Raw genomic sequence first — 17,796 nt, forward strand, 5'->3', positions numbered from 1 at the left:
AGAATCTGGAGGCCAAGTTGATACAAAAGGAAATGATGAGACAGTATTAGCTGCTGCACAGACTCTGTGTGAAATTAAAACTCGGTCACAAAGCCAGAGCTCAGATGGAATTTTAAGATGGCAAAGGAAACCTTCACATAAGGCCATGAAGCTTGCTATTTAAAGCCGAAATCAAAACACAGAATCAAAACAAGAAGGCTATTCATCTGGAAACAACATGATGCAAGGTGAAAACAACAACACTTCTATGCAGATTTATTCTCCGGAGTTTGCTAATGTTCAAATGAACACCACCATGATGAACAACAATGGAGTTCAATCTGATTTCAACAATTACCAAGCAGTACCACTGCAACAAGTTCAAACCTTGAGTAAGAAATCAGACGATGGATACAATTAGAGAAAATACGGACAAAAAACAAGTGAAAGGAAGTGAGAATCCGAGAAGCTATTACAAATGCACGTACCCGAATTGTCCAACGAAGAAAAAAAGTTGAGAGATCCGTCGAGGGACAGATTACTGAGATCGTTTATAAGGGTACTCATAATCATCCTAAGCCTCAATCTACTAGGAAAAACTCGTCGAATGCTCTTGTGATTGTTCCTGCTAATCCAAATGGAAATGAAATCATTGATCAATCATATGGATCATTTGGCAATGGACACAACAACCAGCACAACAGGTCCAATCCCCTCCTTTCAACTTAGACATGCTGCAGCCTCAAAGAAGCTACGGATTTTCAAGGTTTTTGAATCCAATGGAGTCTTACATGAATCCGCAACAACAACCGCTACAGCATCAACACTGCTGTTTGCCGATACCCTCAACAAGCCTCTATTCCTCGTCGACATGTTGACATTGGTCCGCCCAAAAATCTCAACGGACAGTATTTTGATAACCGCAATCCGAATATTTGTTACAGCGATGAAGTTTTTGTTGGAACCTTGCATAACGATAGAATATCCTTCTCTAGATATCCAATCTCTCAACAGACCGAATCTTATGGAACTAAGAACGAGCTGCCTCAAGGGATGCCTCATGCTTTTTTCTGATTCACAGTTGTATCCGAGTGGAGCAAAGTCTATTTACTACTCACAAGAAGGAATTACCCCATCTTTCTCCTTGAACCGTCAACAGAACCGTGATTGAGCTCTTCACGTTTTCACCATTTCACTGCAGTAACAAAAAAGGACAAACTAATTAGCCAAGGCAGTAATTCAAGAAATATTCCCAAATTGGAATAGAAACAAAACAGAGAGGAATGCTCAGATGCTCAGATTACCTGTTAACAAATTCTAGCATCAAAAAAGGCCACTCCAATTTCTGAGCACAAAAGGAACTTCGCAGAGTAACTTCTTGCAACACCAAAGATACCTATTCAAACCCTAATCTGTGAGCATAAAAAGCGAATTAGTGAGAGGGAGAGAAAAAAAAAAGAGGGACGATAAACAAAAAAAGAGGCAGAATTGAAACTAAAAAGCGAATCAAAACCCTAAATCCCAAATCAAAAAACCAGCGTTTAAAGAGGGGAGAGGAGGACTCAAGCGTTACCTGAGCTCGCCGTCACCGTCGAAGGTGAGCCCTTTTCAACCGCCCTTGCCTCTTTTTGCATGTAGAGTAAAGTTTGAGAGAGAGGGGGTTTGGACGCGAGAGAGACGATTGAGTGCGATTGAGAGCGATTGAGAGAAACGCGAGGTTGAGCGATGGAGAGGTGATGAGAGTTGAGGGAGAGAGAGGTCGGAGATGATGAGAGGACGAGGTTGAAGATTTTTTTTTTCTTTCTGTCACTGTACATCTCACAATTCCCCTTTTTTATTTATTTCATTTTTTTAAAAAAAAACAACAAACATTAAAGCCATTAAAAACTTAATATGTTTAGTCTTCTTTTGTTTTTTTTAATAAGTGGATATTAATGCATTGTTTTTTTGTGTTCCCTAGTAATGTACTAGTTATTAGTCCCAAAGATCCAACAGCCAGGCGGCTAGGGTCACCATTTGGGATTTCCTCCTTTATTTTAATGAGTAGTCTAACAGACCATTCCATTTTAATTTTATTTTTTTAATTAATTTTGATTTTAACCTATTCTGGTTTATATATCCAAATTAGTATTAAAATAATAACTAGTCATGAGTGGTCTGGTGGAGAGGGGTGATTTCTATGGTCTTTAGTGTAGTGGGTTCGATACTTGTATTTAGCATTTTATTTTCTTTTAGCATTTTGTTTCTTTTAATATTTTTTATGTCTATGTTTTTTATTAAGTTCATCATGCATGCAAAACCATTTTAAAACTGTAAAAATCATTTCTTTTCTCGATTTAATATCGAGCCCATTTCCACACCCTTGTAAGTCGACTGCTTTTTAAGCATCGCCATCAACCTCACATAGCTTACTCTTGGGCTTTCTTACAATGAGCCGGTTCTCTTGCACATACACTCATACTTCGCATCATTTTATTGTTTGGGCCCGATTTAATTATTTCATGATTTTTGAATCCCCATTTGACAAAATGTACCCCACTTCCCCAATGTGTATATAATTTTGTATTTGTTTTATTTTAGATACTAACACAAGATTAAAATCCACCATTTCTAGAAAATACACTTTTTCAAACTTTCATCAAATGCTTGATTCAACGTCAAGCCATTTTTCCTAATAAAAACTCAAAAAATATTAATTCATAATTAAGACCTTTTCAATAAAGATGGAAGTGGAACATGGTGTATACCATGCACTCCTGAGGTTAAGATTCGAGACGTATGCCTCGCCAATCTTAACTCTCGCCATCGTCTAAAATTGTCAATGTGGTTTCGTCAAACCCTTTCTCAATCAAATCTAAGATACCTAAATCTTATTTAACACTTTTTCAATAAAGGTGGAAATGGAACATGGTGTATACCATGCACTCCTGAGGTTAAGATTCGAGACGTATGCCTCGCCAATCTTAACTCTCGCCATCGTCTAAAACTGTCAATGCGGTTTCTTCAAACCCTTTCCCAGTCAAATTCCAAAAATACTTAATTCCTATCTTAACTTTTTTCAATAAAGATGGAAATGGAACATGGTGTATACCATGCACTCCTGAGGCTAGGATTCGAGATGTATATCTCGCTCATCCAAGTTCTCGCCATCACTCAAAATACCTCCAACCAATCAAACTTTTTTCTCGCCGCCGTGCGATTAATCAAAAACCTTTTTCATAAATGAAAGATATATTGTCTTAAGTGATACAAAACAATGTTTCGGCCACGATTGTTGAGTAGAGATAAATGACGTTTTTCCGAATGTAGATTTATAAATCCGTTCGATGTGTGGTACGCGTCCACTCCTCATCTGTTTTGGGTAAAACAATGTTTTCGTCGATTAATACAATGTAGCTTTCGCTAAAATCGACCAACAAACAAACATTTTTCTACCCAGAACTGCGTAAGCCTTGATTTCTCTTTTGAGATACGTAGGAGCAGGATTTTTAAATCTTGTCAGGCCCACTAATAAAAAACTTAGGTTTAGTCCTTCGTTAAAAAATCCAAAAACATTTTCCTCTTTTTTTTACTCTTTCTTTCCCACCTAATAATTCGAAAAGCCTAACATTTCAATTAGCATTAACGCACACAACTGACCTAATGGTTCCCGTTGAGTACAACGGACGTGAGGGGTGCTAATACCTTCCTCTTGCGTAATCGACTCCCGAACCCTGATATTGGTTGCGATGACCATATCTTATCCTTTCTTTGTCTTGGGTTTTATCGATATTTCCCCTTTCTTTTTTAGGAATAAATAAAGTTCGGTGGCGACTCTGTTCAGTCCATCATTGCGAGCGTGCGATCGCGCTTCGCTTTGAAGTCGTATCCCCATTTTTTCGAGGTGCGACAGATGGCGACTCTGCTAGGGATGGCATACCCAATCCCTAAGTGAGTCAAGCCTAGTTAGGACGTTTGTGTCCCTTTGTTTGTTTAAATTGTGTGGCTTTTCCTTATTTATTGCTTTTATTTATCTTTATTATTATATTGATATATCTGTTGTATATTGGTTCTATTGTGATTGTTGGTATTTGGGTATTTGATTGCAAACCATGTGGGAAAGACTCTACACCCGAGTCTAGAGTGAAAAAACATAAGATAGGACGATGGTTGAGTAGTACAGACTCCCGAGGTGTATACTTCGTAAGAGTCGGTACGAGAACCTCACTTAGAGTAGATCCTTTTGCGAATATTGTCGCCCGAGGTGTATACCTCGTAAGCTTCGATGTTTCAAAGGGGTCCATGACTCTAAGGACCTTTTAGAACATTAAACCTTTGGCCAACTAGAAATGATGGTTGCGTAGTATGGATTCCCGAGGTGAATACTTCGTAAGGATCGATACGAGAACCTCGCTCAGAATAGATTCCCTAGATGGAGTTGATGACCCGAAAGTATTTTCCGTAAGCGTCAAACAGTCTTTTGAATCCATGACTCTGAGTACCCTGTCTAGAACCCAGTCGATGGTTGCGTAGTACGGACTCGCGAGGTGTATACTTCGTAAGAGTCGGTACGAGAACCTCACCCAGAATAGATTCCCTCGATGGAGTTGACGATCGGGAAGTATTTCCCGTAAGCGTCAAACCTTCTTGTGAATCAATGACTTTGGGGATCCTTTGTAACAAAGCCCTAGATCATACCCGGTGAGAACCCCGTTTTGGAAAAGCAATCAAATTTATCCATATTTCGGACTTTTGAACCCGTGTATGAAAAAAACAAATGTGCATGGCTTGCATTGCATTCATTCGCATTCCATTGCATTTGCATCGCATCATAATGCATGTCATTTTCCAGACAAAATACCAAAAAAACTCATCCATCTTTTGTCCGTGAAGCAAAGTGATTTTCAACACGCGTTTAGAACAAAGAACCATGTCTCATGAGATGATGGGCGAGCTAAGGAAGAGCCAAGAAGCACTGGAGGAGGAACTTAATCTTTTGAAGAGCCAAATGAGATGGGTTTCGGAAAACCTGCAAGTCTTGTTGAGAAAAGAGGGTCGTCCAATATACGTTGCTGCAACAAAGAGAGCTACTACCCCACATCCATCTGGTGTTACCCCAAGTCAAGGGAAATTCTATGTGGCAACTCCTCATTTACCAGTATATGGACCTCCCTCAAGACGCCATCATCAACATCCTCTAGCTATTGCTCCTCAAAGTCACCAAAGCCAGGTTCAGAACAAAAATCAGAATAAGAACAAGGGGAACAAGGATCACAATGACTCGATTCCGGTGCCATATAGCAAGCTCTACCCGCAACTGATCCAAAATGCTTTGGTGACCCCTCGAGCTCTCACACCTGTGTCACCATACCTGCCATGGTACAATCCAAAAGCAACATGTGAATTCCATAAAGGGTCATTGGGACATGACCTAGATTCTTGCTTAGCGCTAAAAGCCTTGGTACGAGGACTGATTAACAAAAAGAGCTTAGTTTTTGAAGAAGATCACCCGAAGATCAAGTGCGGATACCATACTGGGACAATGGGACACTCCATCGAGGAATGCAAGAGTTTTAAGCTCAAGTTGCAAGGATTGATTGACATAAGGTCACTAACACTCAAGGAGGAAGGCTCAGGTACATGTACCTTGATTTCTGAGCCAGGTAATGAGAAAGGGAAAGGACCCTTGAAACCCCTCAAGATTTTGTTCCACAAGGAAGATGTCAGGGATGTGGCTAATGAGCTATCATTGTTTCCTGGTAAGAGCATTGAGATACCGTCTTGGATTTCCAATGTCACGACCCATACCAATGAAAGAAAAGGAGAAGTGAGTAGTGGATCCAAGAGGGTTGTGTTCAACAATGAGATTGAAGGAAAAGAATTTGAAGATCATCATGCCAATGTCAAAAAGTTTATTGATCCCAACCTTCAAGTTTGAAGATGTCAATTCCCTAAAGTTGGCAATCATTTGGCTGTCTCAGCATTTCTTTGTAGTTTCCTTGCATGTTGATTGTTAATTGCTTTTAAGCATTGTTGTTATTTGAATTGGTAAGATTAATGAAAGGTTTATGCATCTTTTGAATTAATCCATTCGTATTCACTCGTTTTTTAAAAAACAAAAACAAATACTCCTCTTATTCACTTTTATTTATCAAACCGTTGTGTTAACAAAAATTGGAGGGAGGATGATGAAAACGAAACACCTGAAATTGTTGTGGTATGCTTTTGAGTAAAACCTTGTCGATGATGTAAGGCATTGTTTCAAATCCCCAAACACTGAAGTTATAAGGAGTTAATCCCTAGACAACCACTTTGAGCCTAGAAGTTGGTGTTTATTTCGGATCTAAAACCTTAATTTTAACCTGGGGCAGGGTAGTTATGTTCAGATAGTTTGATCGTGCGTTCGATCTTTCAAAAAAATCGTCCATATGTACACCCTCCAATTAGGTTCAACCACATGTTATCCTTCGCGCACATGTTGAAGTGTTGAAGAAGTTGAGAAAAGCTAGAATTAGTGTTGGTTGATCCTCATCCACCAATAATGTGGCTGTCACACCTTTAAAAAATAGAAAAAAAGCCCACTAGGTCAAATACCACAAAAATGACTTAGGCAAAAGTTAGGGCATCCCGATGGACCAAAAGCTTCAAAGAAGCGGTCCAGGCAAAATTAGGGATAAAATAAATCAATCAAAAGAGGTCATTAAATCCTCGACAAAAACAAAATAAGGTGGCTGCCATTTCAAGAAAATTCGTCTTGAATCCTCATCACACCTTCGAACCCTCTTGGAGGTCGAATGCGTGTATTGAATTAACCGAACATAGGAACTGGAGATCATCAAGAAGAAGGGGTGGGTAAAAATAAATTTTGAGCCTTATATCCTTTTGTTTAAAAAAAAAACCGTGAACCAGACCACGTTACAACCGTTAAAAGACCTAATTGAGGCAGGGTTTATTTTGAAAGCATACTATAACAAGGTTGTGTTAACTTGACTCCAAACGATTTTTGTTAATCATGTGATGGCACCAACTTGCATACTGTGAATGACTTGATCACCATTGTGTTCTTATCAACGACTCTTTCACTGTATTTCACCCATTCATATCAATAAACTTTGAATTCAAATTTTTGCATAAACATTGCATTAAAATTACCATTTTTTGAATGCACAATCTTATTTGCGAGTCAACACTTAGCATCAAAGAAATGCCAAATACAGTTGAGGAACTTGATGGAGTGAAAGAAGTCTAAATAGGGGCAAATCACTTTGAGCATCAGTTAATTCGAGCTAATCACCCTAAGGGTCATCTAGCCAAGAGTAATCTGCTTCAAGACTTAGTCTGGGGCAAGCCACCTCAGAGCTCAATGAGTCCGGCTATCCAAAGGACAATCAATCAAGAGTCTACCATTTCAGCATTTGGTTAGTCAAGTTCGGACCATTGCAAGTTTCAAGCACTTGGGGCAAGCCATCTCGAGGTAGTCTCATGGCAATTTGTTTCCAAACCCACTTTCAAGGTGAACATTTCCAAAGACCCAACAAACTGGGGCAAGATGAGCCACAGAGGGGCAGAACCTCTTTCTTCGTGCTTTCAAACTGCTCAAACAAATTCTGCCATACGTCAACAACTATTGAGTTTAAGACGAGTGCCCGAAAATTATGCTAGCACGATTCATTAATCCTCCAAAAGGATCCATTGGCTAAGCTGTGGCTATCAAACTGGATAGAATCCTCCTTTGACAACATCTATCATAAAATATTTGGTTGAGTTCTCGGTGTTGAGGAATCATGAGCTTCCATAAAAAGCCTTTACAAACACCCAGTCTGCCCAGTGTAAGCATTCTCATAATCATGATCATTCATATATCATGCATAAAAAGAAATTCAAATCATGCATAGCCGAAATGTACTCCGTGCTCATTTTGCATTGGCCCAGGTCTCGTTGTCGATCCTAGATCCTTTGACCTTTGATTCCAGTTTGTATTTGGTGCCCTTAAACCAACATCCGGTTTTCGCAGTCATTTTCAAGTCCAATTGTAGTTGGCAAAATCCGTTAAAAGCTGGTTGTAGTCCATTGCTTACGGTCAGAGTTCAATTGTTGTTATTCCGGTGTCAGGTCATACATGAACCTGTACTGAAGATTTTTTCTCTATTTGTTCAATACTATTCAGGTCATGTATGAACCTGTTGTTGAGCTTTTATTCCGGGGTCCGGTCATACTTGAACCTGCTCTGAAGAGTTTTTCCAATTTTTGTTCAATACTATTCAGGTCATGTATGAACCTGTTGTTGAGCTTTTATTCCGGGGTCCGGTCATACTTGAACCTTCTCTGAAGAGTTTTTCCAATTTTTGTTCAATACTATTCAGGTCATGTATGAACCTGTTGTTGAGCTTTTATTCCGGGGTCCGGTCATACTTGAACCTGCTCTGAAGAGTTTTTCCAATTTTTGTTCAATACTATTCAGGTCATGTATGAACCTGTTGTTGAGCTTTTATTCCGGGGTCCGGTCATACTTGAACCTGCTCTGAAGTGTTTTTCCAATTTTTGTTCAATACTATTCAGGTCATGTATGAACCTGTTGTTGAGCTTTTATTCCGGGGTCCGGTCATACTTGAACCTGCTCTGAAGAGTTTTTCCAATTTTTGTTCAATACTATTCAGGTCATGTATGAACCTGTTGTTGAGCTTTTATTCCGGTGTCAGGTCATACATGAACCTGTACTGAAGATTTTTTTTCTATTTGTTCAATACCATTCAGGTCATGTATGAACCTGTTGTTGAACCCTTATTCCGGTATCAGGTCATACTTGAACCTGCTCTGAAGATTTTTTCTCTGTATGTTCAATACTATTCAGGTCATATATGAACCTATTGTTGAGCTTTATTCCGGTGTCAGGTCATACTTGAACCTGTTATGAAGTTTTGTTCAATATTATTCAGGTCATATGTGAACCTGTTGTTGAGCTTTATTCCGGTGTCAGGTCATACTTGAACCTGCTCTGAAGATTTTTTCCCTTTGTTCAATACTATTCAGGTCATGTATGAACCTGTTGTTGAGCTTCATTCCGGTGTTAGGTCATACTTGAACCTGCACTGAAGATTTTTTCCAACTTTTGTTCAATACTATTCAGGTCATGTATGAACCTGTTGTTGAGCTTTTATTCCGGGGTCAGGTCATACTTGAACCTGCTCTGAAGAGTTTTTCCAATTTTTGTTCAATACTATTCAGGTCATGTATGAACCTATTGTTGAGCCTTTTATTTCGGGGTCAGGTCATACTCGAACCTGCTCTGAAGAGTTTTTCCAATTTTTGTTCAATATTATTCAGGTCATGTATGAACCTGTTGTTGAGCCTTTTATTCCGGGGTCAGGTCATACTTGAACCTGCTCTGAAGAGTTTTTCCAATTTTTGTTCAATACTATTCAGGACATATATGAACCTGTTGTTGAGCTTTTATTCCGGGGTCAGGTCATACTTGAACTTGCTCTGAAGAGTTTTTTCAATTTTTGTTCAATACTATTCAGGTCATGTATGAACCTGTTGTTGAGCTTTTATTCCGGGGTCAGGTCATACTTGAACCTGTTCTGAAGATTTTTTCCCTATGTTTGTTCAATACTATTCAGGTCATGTATGAACCTGTTGTTGAGCTTTTATTCCGGGGTCAGGTCATACTTGAACCTGTTCTGAAGATTTTTTCCCTATGTTTGTTCAATACTATTCAGGTCATGTATGAACCTGTTGTTGAGCTTTATTCCGGTGTCAAGTCATATATGAACCTGTTCTGAAGAGTTTTTCCCCATGATTATTCCCCAGCATTGTCAGGTCATATATGAACCTGTTTTGTTGTGTCTGAACCTGTTATGCATTTTCTTCCTTATTCAGGTCTGGTAAGTCATATGTGAACTTACTCCCTAAATCTCTTGTACTCTGAATGCTGCTTATCAAATTCCACTTAGATTACTCCCCAGTGTGTGTTTGACTCTCCAGCAGGACTGTTTTCCCCAGCAAGTTTGATTTTTACCCTTTGTCTGTCTCCCTGTGGACCACCAGCATTCCCCACATATTGGTCTGTCTAGTAGCATCTCCTGTCAAGGGTCCACCATATCCCTAGCAGATAAAAATTGCAAAAAAAAATCATGCATCCATGCATCCATGCATATCATATCATATCATATCATATCATATCACATCATGTCATAGGGATTCAGGATCAAAATCCGGGTCTTCTTAGTATTTAACCATCTCCCACTATGATCATATGAAGAACGTCCTGCTTCATATTCTCTAGTTGAAGACGCTTAAATAGGGGCAACTGTCATACCCCGATTTTGGTCCTAAATTTTTTTTCATTTTTTCATTTTTATTTGGCACTTGGCCTAAGGTTCATTTGCATACATTCATTCCCAAATCCATATTTTTGTTACACATTGGTCATTGTCTATGCCTTTTGATCATGGTGCTTTTGATTATAAAATGGATTTTAATTATTTGACTTTTTAACTTTCAATTTGATTTTAATTTCGAATTAAGTTTAATTCCAAATTTCAATTTAATTTTAATTGTTATTTTTACTAATGATTCAAACTCTAATTGATATTAATTTTCAAATAAATGCTAGAATTGATATCAAAGTAATTTTAACAAATTATGAATTAATTTGATTTTAATTTGGTTTTTACTGATTTGTTATTATTATTTAAATTGATATTTAAATTAGTCTTGGATTATTTCTAAAAAAACCATTTTTTATAACCAAACATGATCTATTTTTCATCCATAAGTTCATCCCAAATCAAAATAATACATACACACATTTCATAACATTTAGCTTCCAAACATTTCCAAACTCATTTTCATACATACATTTTCATGTCCAATTACATTCAATAACCATTGCATTTGCCAATTTCATTCCAATTTCCAAAATACATTTGCGCTCAAAGCGCATAAATCATAAAACCATGACATTACACAAGCATTACAACATTTCCATAAATTACAAAGTCATGTTCCAAATTGCATTTCACAACATTTTCTTACAAGTTCATCATATTACATAAATCCTACAAATACAATCTTAATGAACAATCAAAACTCCATCAAGAATCTAAATTCAAGCATTCCAATAATTCATTCCAAAAAAAAGAATCCAACAACAGCATGATGATAATCCATCATCCAACAAAAAAAACAAGCAAATGGAATGTCCAAAAGAATTCCCCATGAGTCATGATTTATCCTCCAAGATGCATGTTAGCTTGCTTCCATCATGATTCCTTCATTCACAAGTAGCATTGCCCATGTCAGGTTCACTTCCACCAACCTACAAAACCAACCAAGCCACAACCACGCATTAGCACATTGCCATGAGGTTCAAGCAGAAGAAAGTCATATGTTCAAAGAAGTTAATTCGCAGTGAATTTAGAAGCCTAGTACTGTGCTAGCATAAATGTTCATCAAACCACTTCTCAACTTCTAACCGAATGAACAATTGAATTTCTAAACAGTTCACAACTCAACCTCCGTTCAAAACCTGCAAAGATTCACTACGACAATCAAGAAAATATCCAACCTCAAGCTGCTGTTGCTGTTGCAGCAACCAGTTCGCCTAATGAAACCGTCAAGCTCGCAAGAGAAAATTAGAGAAAATTTTGGAGCATGTTTTAGAGAAAAAACAGAAATTGAAGTTACCCTGCAATTGCCGAATCCTGTCAACAGCGGTTCAGTGAACTTCTCTTCTGTTTGAATCTTGATGCGTAAGTTCAGTCCGACTCCCTCAATTGGAATTTTGATGCGGCAGCAGACGAGGTTTTGGAAAGGATTTCTCAATGTTTTCAAATGCAACCCTTGGCCTATTACGCATTCTTTGCAACTGCATCACGACTTCTAAGCATTGCATGCTCTACCTATCTGTCACGGGCCTGATTTAGGAAGCTTCCTGGCGCCAAGGTATCTGCCTCTCCGACCTGAACCAATCCGCAATCCGGTCATTTAACAGACCTCAAACCTGCAGCGGAAACGTGTTACAAAAGTATAATCAACCATCGACCAAAAGCCACAAATTAACAAAATTCATAACTAGCTAACCAATTCCCTAACCGTTGGTCAAGGAACTCCATGACAGTTTAATCACTATTGTTGTCGCAGCTTATGTCGTCTTGCTTTGCAACAGCATCACACCATCATTATCCTGCAGGAAATGGCCATGGATTAGTCCTGCATCCATTAGTACCTGTCATAGCACAACACAGCTAAGTTATCAACAAGTAGAAGTACGTGCCGAGGTAAATGGGCAAGAATAGGTCTCATTGCTAGCTTTACAGATATTGATCGCAGTTCGTGCACAGACCCCGATTCATTCAGTTATGATGAGAGCCTTGTTCCTTCATCTGGAAACTCAGACAGCAAACTTATTCAATCTTTTTGTGATAGTCTTCCTTTCCGTCGGTTGGATTCTCCGTCATTTGTATCATGTTCTAAAGATTTTCAGGTTAACACAGAATCTGGAGGCCAAGTTGATACAAAAGGAAATGATGAGACAGTATTAGCTGCTGCACAGACTCTGTGTGAAATTAAAACTCGGTCACAAAGCCAGAGCTCAGATGGAATTTTAAGATGGCAAAGGAAACCTTCACATAAGGCCATGAAGCTTGCTATTTAAAGCCGAAATCAAAACACAGAATCAAAACAAGAAGGCTATTCATCTGGAAACAACATGATGCAAGGTGAAAACAACAACACTTCTATGCAGATTTATTCTCCGGAGTTTGCTAATGTTCAAATGAACACCACCATGATGAACAACAATGGAGTTCAATCTGATTTCAACAATTACCAAGCAGTACCACTGCAACAAGTTCAAACCTTGAGTAAGAAATCAGACGATGGATACAATTAGAGAAAATACGGACAAAAAACAAGTGAAAGGAAGTGAGAATCCGAGAAGCTATTACAAATGCACGTACCCGAATTGTCCAACGAAGAAAAAAAGTTGAGAGATCCGTCGAGGGACAGATTACTGAGATCGTTTATAAGGGTACTCATAATCATCCTAAGCCTCAATCTACTAGGAAAAACTCGTCGAATGCTCTTGTGATTGTTCCTGCTACTCCAAATGGAAATGAAATCATTGATCAATCATATGGATCATTTGGCAATGGACACAACAACCAGCACAACAGGTCCAATCCCCTCCTTTCAACTTAGACATGCTGCAGCCTCAAAGAAGCTACGGATTTTCAAGGTTTTTGAATCCAATGGAGTCTTACATGAATCCGCAACAACAACCGCTACAGCATCAACACTGCTGTTTGTCGATACCCTCAACTAGCCTCAATTCCTCGTCGACATGTTGACATTGGTCCGCCCAAAAACCTCAACGGACAGTATTTTGATAACCGCAATCCGAATATTTGTTACAGCGATGAAGTTTTTGTTGGAACCTTGCATAACGATAGAATATCCTTCTCTAGATATCCAATCTCTCAACAGACCGAATCTTATGGAACTAAGAACGAGCTGCCTCATGGGATGCCTCATGCTTTTTTCTGATTCACAGTTGTATCCGAGTGGAGCAAAGTCTATTTACTACTCACAAGAAGGAATTACCCCGTCTTTCTCCTTGAACCGTCAACAGAACTGTGATTGAGCTCTTCACGTTTTCACCATTTCACTGCAGTAACAAAAAAGGACAAACTAATTAGCCAAGGCAGTAATTCAAGAAATATTCCCAAATTGGAATAGAAACAAAACAGAGAGGAATGCTCAGATGCTCAGATTACCTGTTAACAAATTCTAGCATCAAAAAAGGCCACTCAAATTTCTGAGCATAAAAGGAACTTCGCAGAGTAACTTCTTGCAACACCAAAGATACCTATTCAAACCCTAATCTGTGAGCATAAAAAGCGAATTAGTGAGAGGGAGAGAACAAAAAAAGAGGGACGATAAACAAAAAAAGAGGCGGAATTGAAACTAAAAAGCGAATCAAAACCCTAAATCCCAAATCAAAAAACCAGCGTTTAAAGAGGGGAAAGGAGGACTCAAGCGTTACCTGAGCTCGCCGTCACCGTCGAAGGTGAGCCCTTTTCAACCGCCCTTGCCTCTGTTTGCATGTAGAGTAAAGTTTGAGAGAGGGGGGGTTTGGACGCGAGAGAGACGATTGAGTGCGATAGAGAGCGATTGAGAGAAACGCGAGGTTGAGCGATGGAGAGGTGATGAGAGTTGAGGGAGAGAGAGGTCGGAGATGATGAGAGGACGAGGTTGAAGATTTTTTTTTCTTTCTGTCACTGTACATCTCACGATTCCCCTTTTTTATTTATTTCATTTTTTTTAAAAAAAAAACAACAAACATTAAAGCCATTAAAAACTTAATATGTTTAGTCTTCTTTTGTTTTTTTTTAATAAGTGGATATTAATGCATTGTTTTTTTGTGTTCCCTAGTAATGTACTAGTTATTAGTCCCAAAGATCCAACAGCCAGGCGGCTAGGGTCACCATTTGGGATTTCCTCCTTTATTTTAATGAGTAGTCTAACAGACCATTCCATTTTAATTTTAATTTTTTAATTAATTTAGATTTTAACCTATTCTGGTTTATATATCCAAATTAGTATTAAAATAATAACTAGTCATGAGTGGTCTGGTGGAGAGGGGTGATTTCTATGGTCTTTAGTGTAGTGGGTTCGATACTTGTATTTAGCATTTTATTTTCTTTTAGCATTTTGTTTCTTTTAATATTTTTTATGTCTCTGTTTTTTATTAAGTTCATCATGCATGCAAAACCATTTTAAAACTGTAAAAATCATTTATTTTCTCGATTTAATATCGAGCCCATTTCCACACCCTTGTAAGTCGACTGCTTTTTAAGCATCGCCATCAACCTCACATAGCTTACTCTTGGGCTTTCTTACAATGAGCCGGTTCTCTTGCACATACACTCATACTTCGCATCATTTTATTGTTTGGGCCCGATTTAATTATTTCATGATTTTTGAATCCTCATTTGACAAAATGTACCCCACTTCCCCAATGTGTATATAATTTTGTATTTGTTTTATTTTAGATACTAACACAAGATTAAAATCCACCATTTCTAGAAAATACACTTTTTCAAACTTTCATCAAATGCTTGATTCAACGTCAAGCCATTTTTCCTAATAAAAACTCAAAAAATATTAATTCATAATTAAGACCTTTTCAATAAAGATGGAAGTGGAACATGGTGTATACCATGCACTCCTGAGGTTAAGATTCGAGACGTATGCCTCGCCAATCTTAACTCTCGCCATCGTCTAAAATTGTCAATGTGGTTTCGTCAAACCCTTTCTCAATCAAATCTAAGATACCTAAATCTTATTTAACACTTTTTCAATAAAGGTGGAAATGGAACATGGTGTATACCATGCACTCCTGAGGTTAAGATTCGAGACGTATGCCTCGCCAATCTTAACTCTCGCCATCGTCTAAAACTGTCAATGCGGTTTCTTCAAACCCTTTCCCAGTCAAATTCCAAAAATACTTAGTTCCTATCTTAACTTTTTTCAATAAAGATGGAAATGGAACATGGTGTATACCATGCACTCCTGAGGCTAGGATTCGAGATGTATATCTCGCTCATCCAAGTTCTCGCCATCACTCAAAATACCTCCAACCAATCAAACTTTTTTCTCGCCGCCGTGCGATTAATCAAAAACCTTTTTCATAAATGAAAGATATATTGTCTTAAGTGATACAAAACAATGTTTCGGCCACGATTGTTGAGTAGAGATAAATGACGTTTTTCCGAATGTAGATTTATAAATCCGTTCGATGTGTGGTACGCGTCCACTCCTCATCTGTTTTGGGTAAAACAATGTTTTCGTCGATTAATGCAATGTAGCTTTCGCTAAAATCGACCAACAAACAAACATTTTTCTACCCAGAACTACGTAAGCCTTGATTTCTCTTTTGAGATACGTAGGAGCAGGATTTTTAAATCTTGTCAGGCCCACTAATAAAAAACTTAGGTTTAGTCCTTCGTTAAAAAATCCAAAAACATTTTCCTCTTTTTTTTACTCTTTCTTTCCCACCTAATAATTCGAAAAGCCTAACATTTCAATTAGCATTAACGCACACAACTGACCTAATGGTTCCCGTTGAGTACAACGGACGTGAGGGGTGCTAATACCTTCCCCTTGCGTAATCGACTCCCGAACCCTGATATTGGTTGCGATGACCATATCTTATCCTTTCTTTGTCTTGGGTTTTATCGATATTTCCCCTTTCCTTTTTAGGAATAAATAAAGTTCGGTGGCGACTCTGTTCAGTCCATCATTGCGAGCGTGCGATCGCGCTTCGCTTTGAAGTCGTATCCCCATTTTTTCGAGGTGCGACAGCGTGTAAAAGAAGTCTTCTCTTGATCTACGGGATCTACATAATTTGATTGTATCCTGAATAGCCATCCAAGAAACAAAAGTAAGCTTGACCTGCTAGTCTTTCTAACATTTGATCCATAAAAGGTAATGGAAAGTGATCTCTCTGAGTCACTTGGTTTAACCTCAGATAATCAATAAACATACCTCATACAGTAATTGTTTGAGTTGGAATCAACATAATCTTGAGATTTTAAATAAAGGTTATGTTGGACAAGTGTCTTCGAACACAAAAGGGGGGCGGGGGAGGGGGGTGAATTGTTGTAGTTGAAATTCTTGATTACTGCTAAAATTTTCTTGATTAGACTTAAAATTGTGTTAGTAGTTTCCTAAAAGTAAATAGAAACGGAAATTAAAATGGTAAATAACATAAATTAAAAGGATATAGTTAAAGAGATTGCGCCAATGATTTATATAGGTTTGGCCGAAAGTTGGCCTAATAATGTCCCTAAGAGATCTTATATATAGTTTGACTATAAATTTTGAGATTTTAATGGTTGTGCGCATGAACTTTATACAATCTGATTTTGAGATTTTTATAGGCTCGTCCCAAACCAAAGATAGCTTTTATTATAGGTTATGCTAACAAACCTTTTTAGAGACTTTTAAGCTGTCCACAATAACAAAAAAAAAAACTTTTTTTACGGAAAAACTCAATAAACCAAAATGGAGATTTTATGATTGGTTTATCTCACGAACCAAATTCAATCTTCTCAAGAGTATAACACTATCAATAATTAAACAAACAACACGACCACTTACAAACTCTTCCTCACAAGCAAAGTTTCACTCAAAAGTACTATGACAACTTTAAGTGAAAGAAATATTTTTAGAGAGAGAGGGAGAGAGAAATTATAGAGATAAATTCTAAAGAAAACGTAAAGCATTGGAAATTAGCGTGAAATGAAAAAGAGGTGAGCCTTTTTAATATAGGAGTTGAAAAAAAATCAGAAAAGGAAATATTCCATGGACAAAATTGACGAGTAATCAATTGGCTTAAGGCCCAATCGATTGGATTAATAAGTTTGTATCGATTACATTGTCGAACATGGAAATATTTGATAGAGATTCGTTACTAGTTATTGAGGTGATATCCTAATCGTGTGGTCACTAGTGAAAAAATAGGATTTTACACCCTTATTTTAGACATATTACATCTTGTAAGACCCCAATTTTGACCCTAAGACCCCTCATGCTATCTCATCATTTGCATTGGCTTTGGGATCACACATTGGCATCCTCCTTACCCCTAATTCATTAGGTTTTTATTGGGAGAGATCACCAAGAAATTTTGATTGTATCATACTTTGTTTTTATTTGTTTACTAACCAAAATGTCAAAAATATGTCTATATGTAGCTTTCTTGCTTTTGTAGATAGTGTGTGTGTCCACCTATGCCTCATCAAGCTCACATCTAGGGTTTGAGACCCTCAA

At 37.9% G+C, this 17,796-nt stretch overlaps 1 long non-coding RNA gene across 1 annotated transcript; it reads right to left on the reverse strand.

Annotated features, from left to right (window-relative positions):
• Positions 1-10,896: 10,896 nt before the first annotated feature.
• On the reverse strand, positions 10,897-12,124 carry LOC127105448 (uncharacterized). Its single transcript, XR_007795002.1, has 3 exons — positions 12,055-12,124; positions 11,647-11,962; positions 10,897-11,278 (listed from the first exon to the last, which is right to left on the reverse strand). It is a non-coding gene; the product is annotated as an uncharacterized LOC127105448 (long non-coding RNA).
• Positions 12,125-17,796: the final 5,672 nt, after the last annotated feature.

Source organism: Lathyrus oleraceus, chromosome 7 (genome assembly GCF_024323335.1).
Source record: "Lathyrus oleraceus cultivar Zhongwan6 chromosome 7, CAAS_Psat_ZW6_1.0, whole genome shotgun sequence".
NCBI classification, from domain to species: domain Eukaryota; kingdom Viridiplantae; phylum Streptophyta; class Magnoliopsida; order Fabales; family Fabaceae; genus Lathyrus; species Lathyrus oleraceus.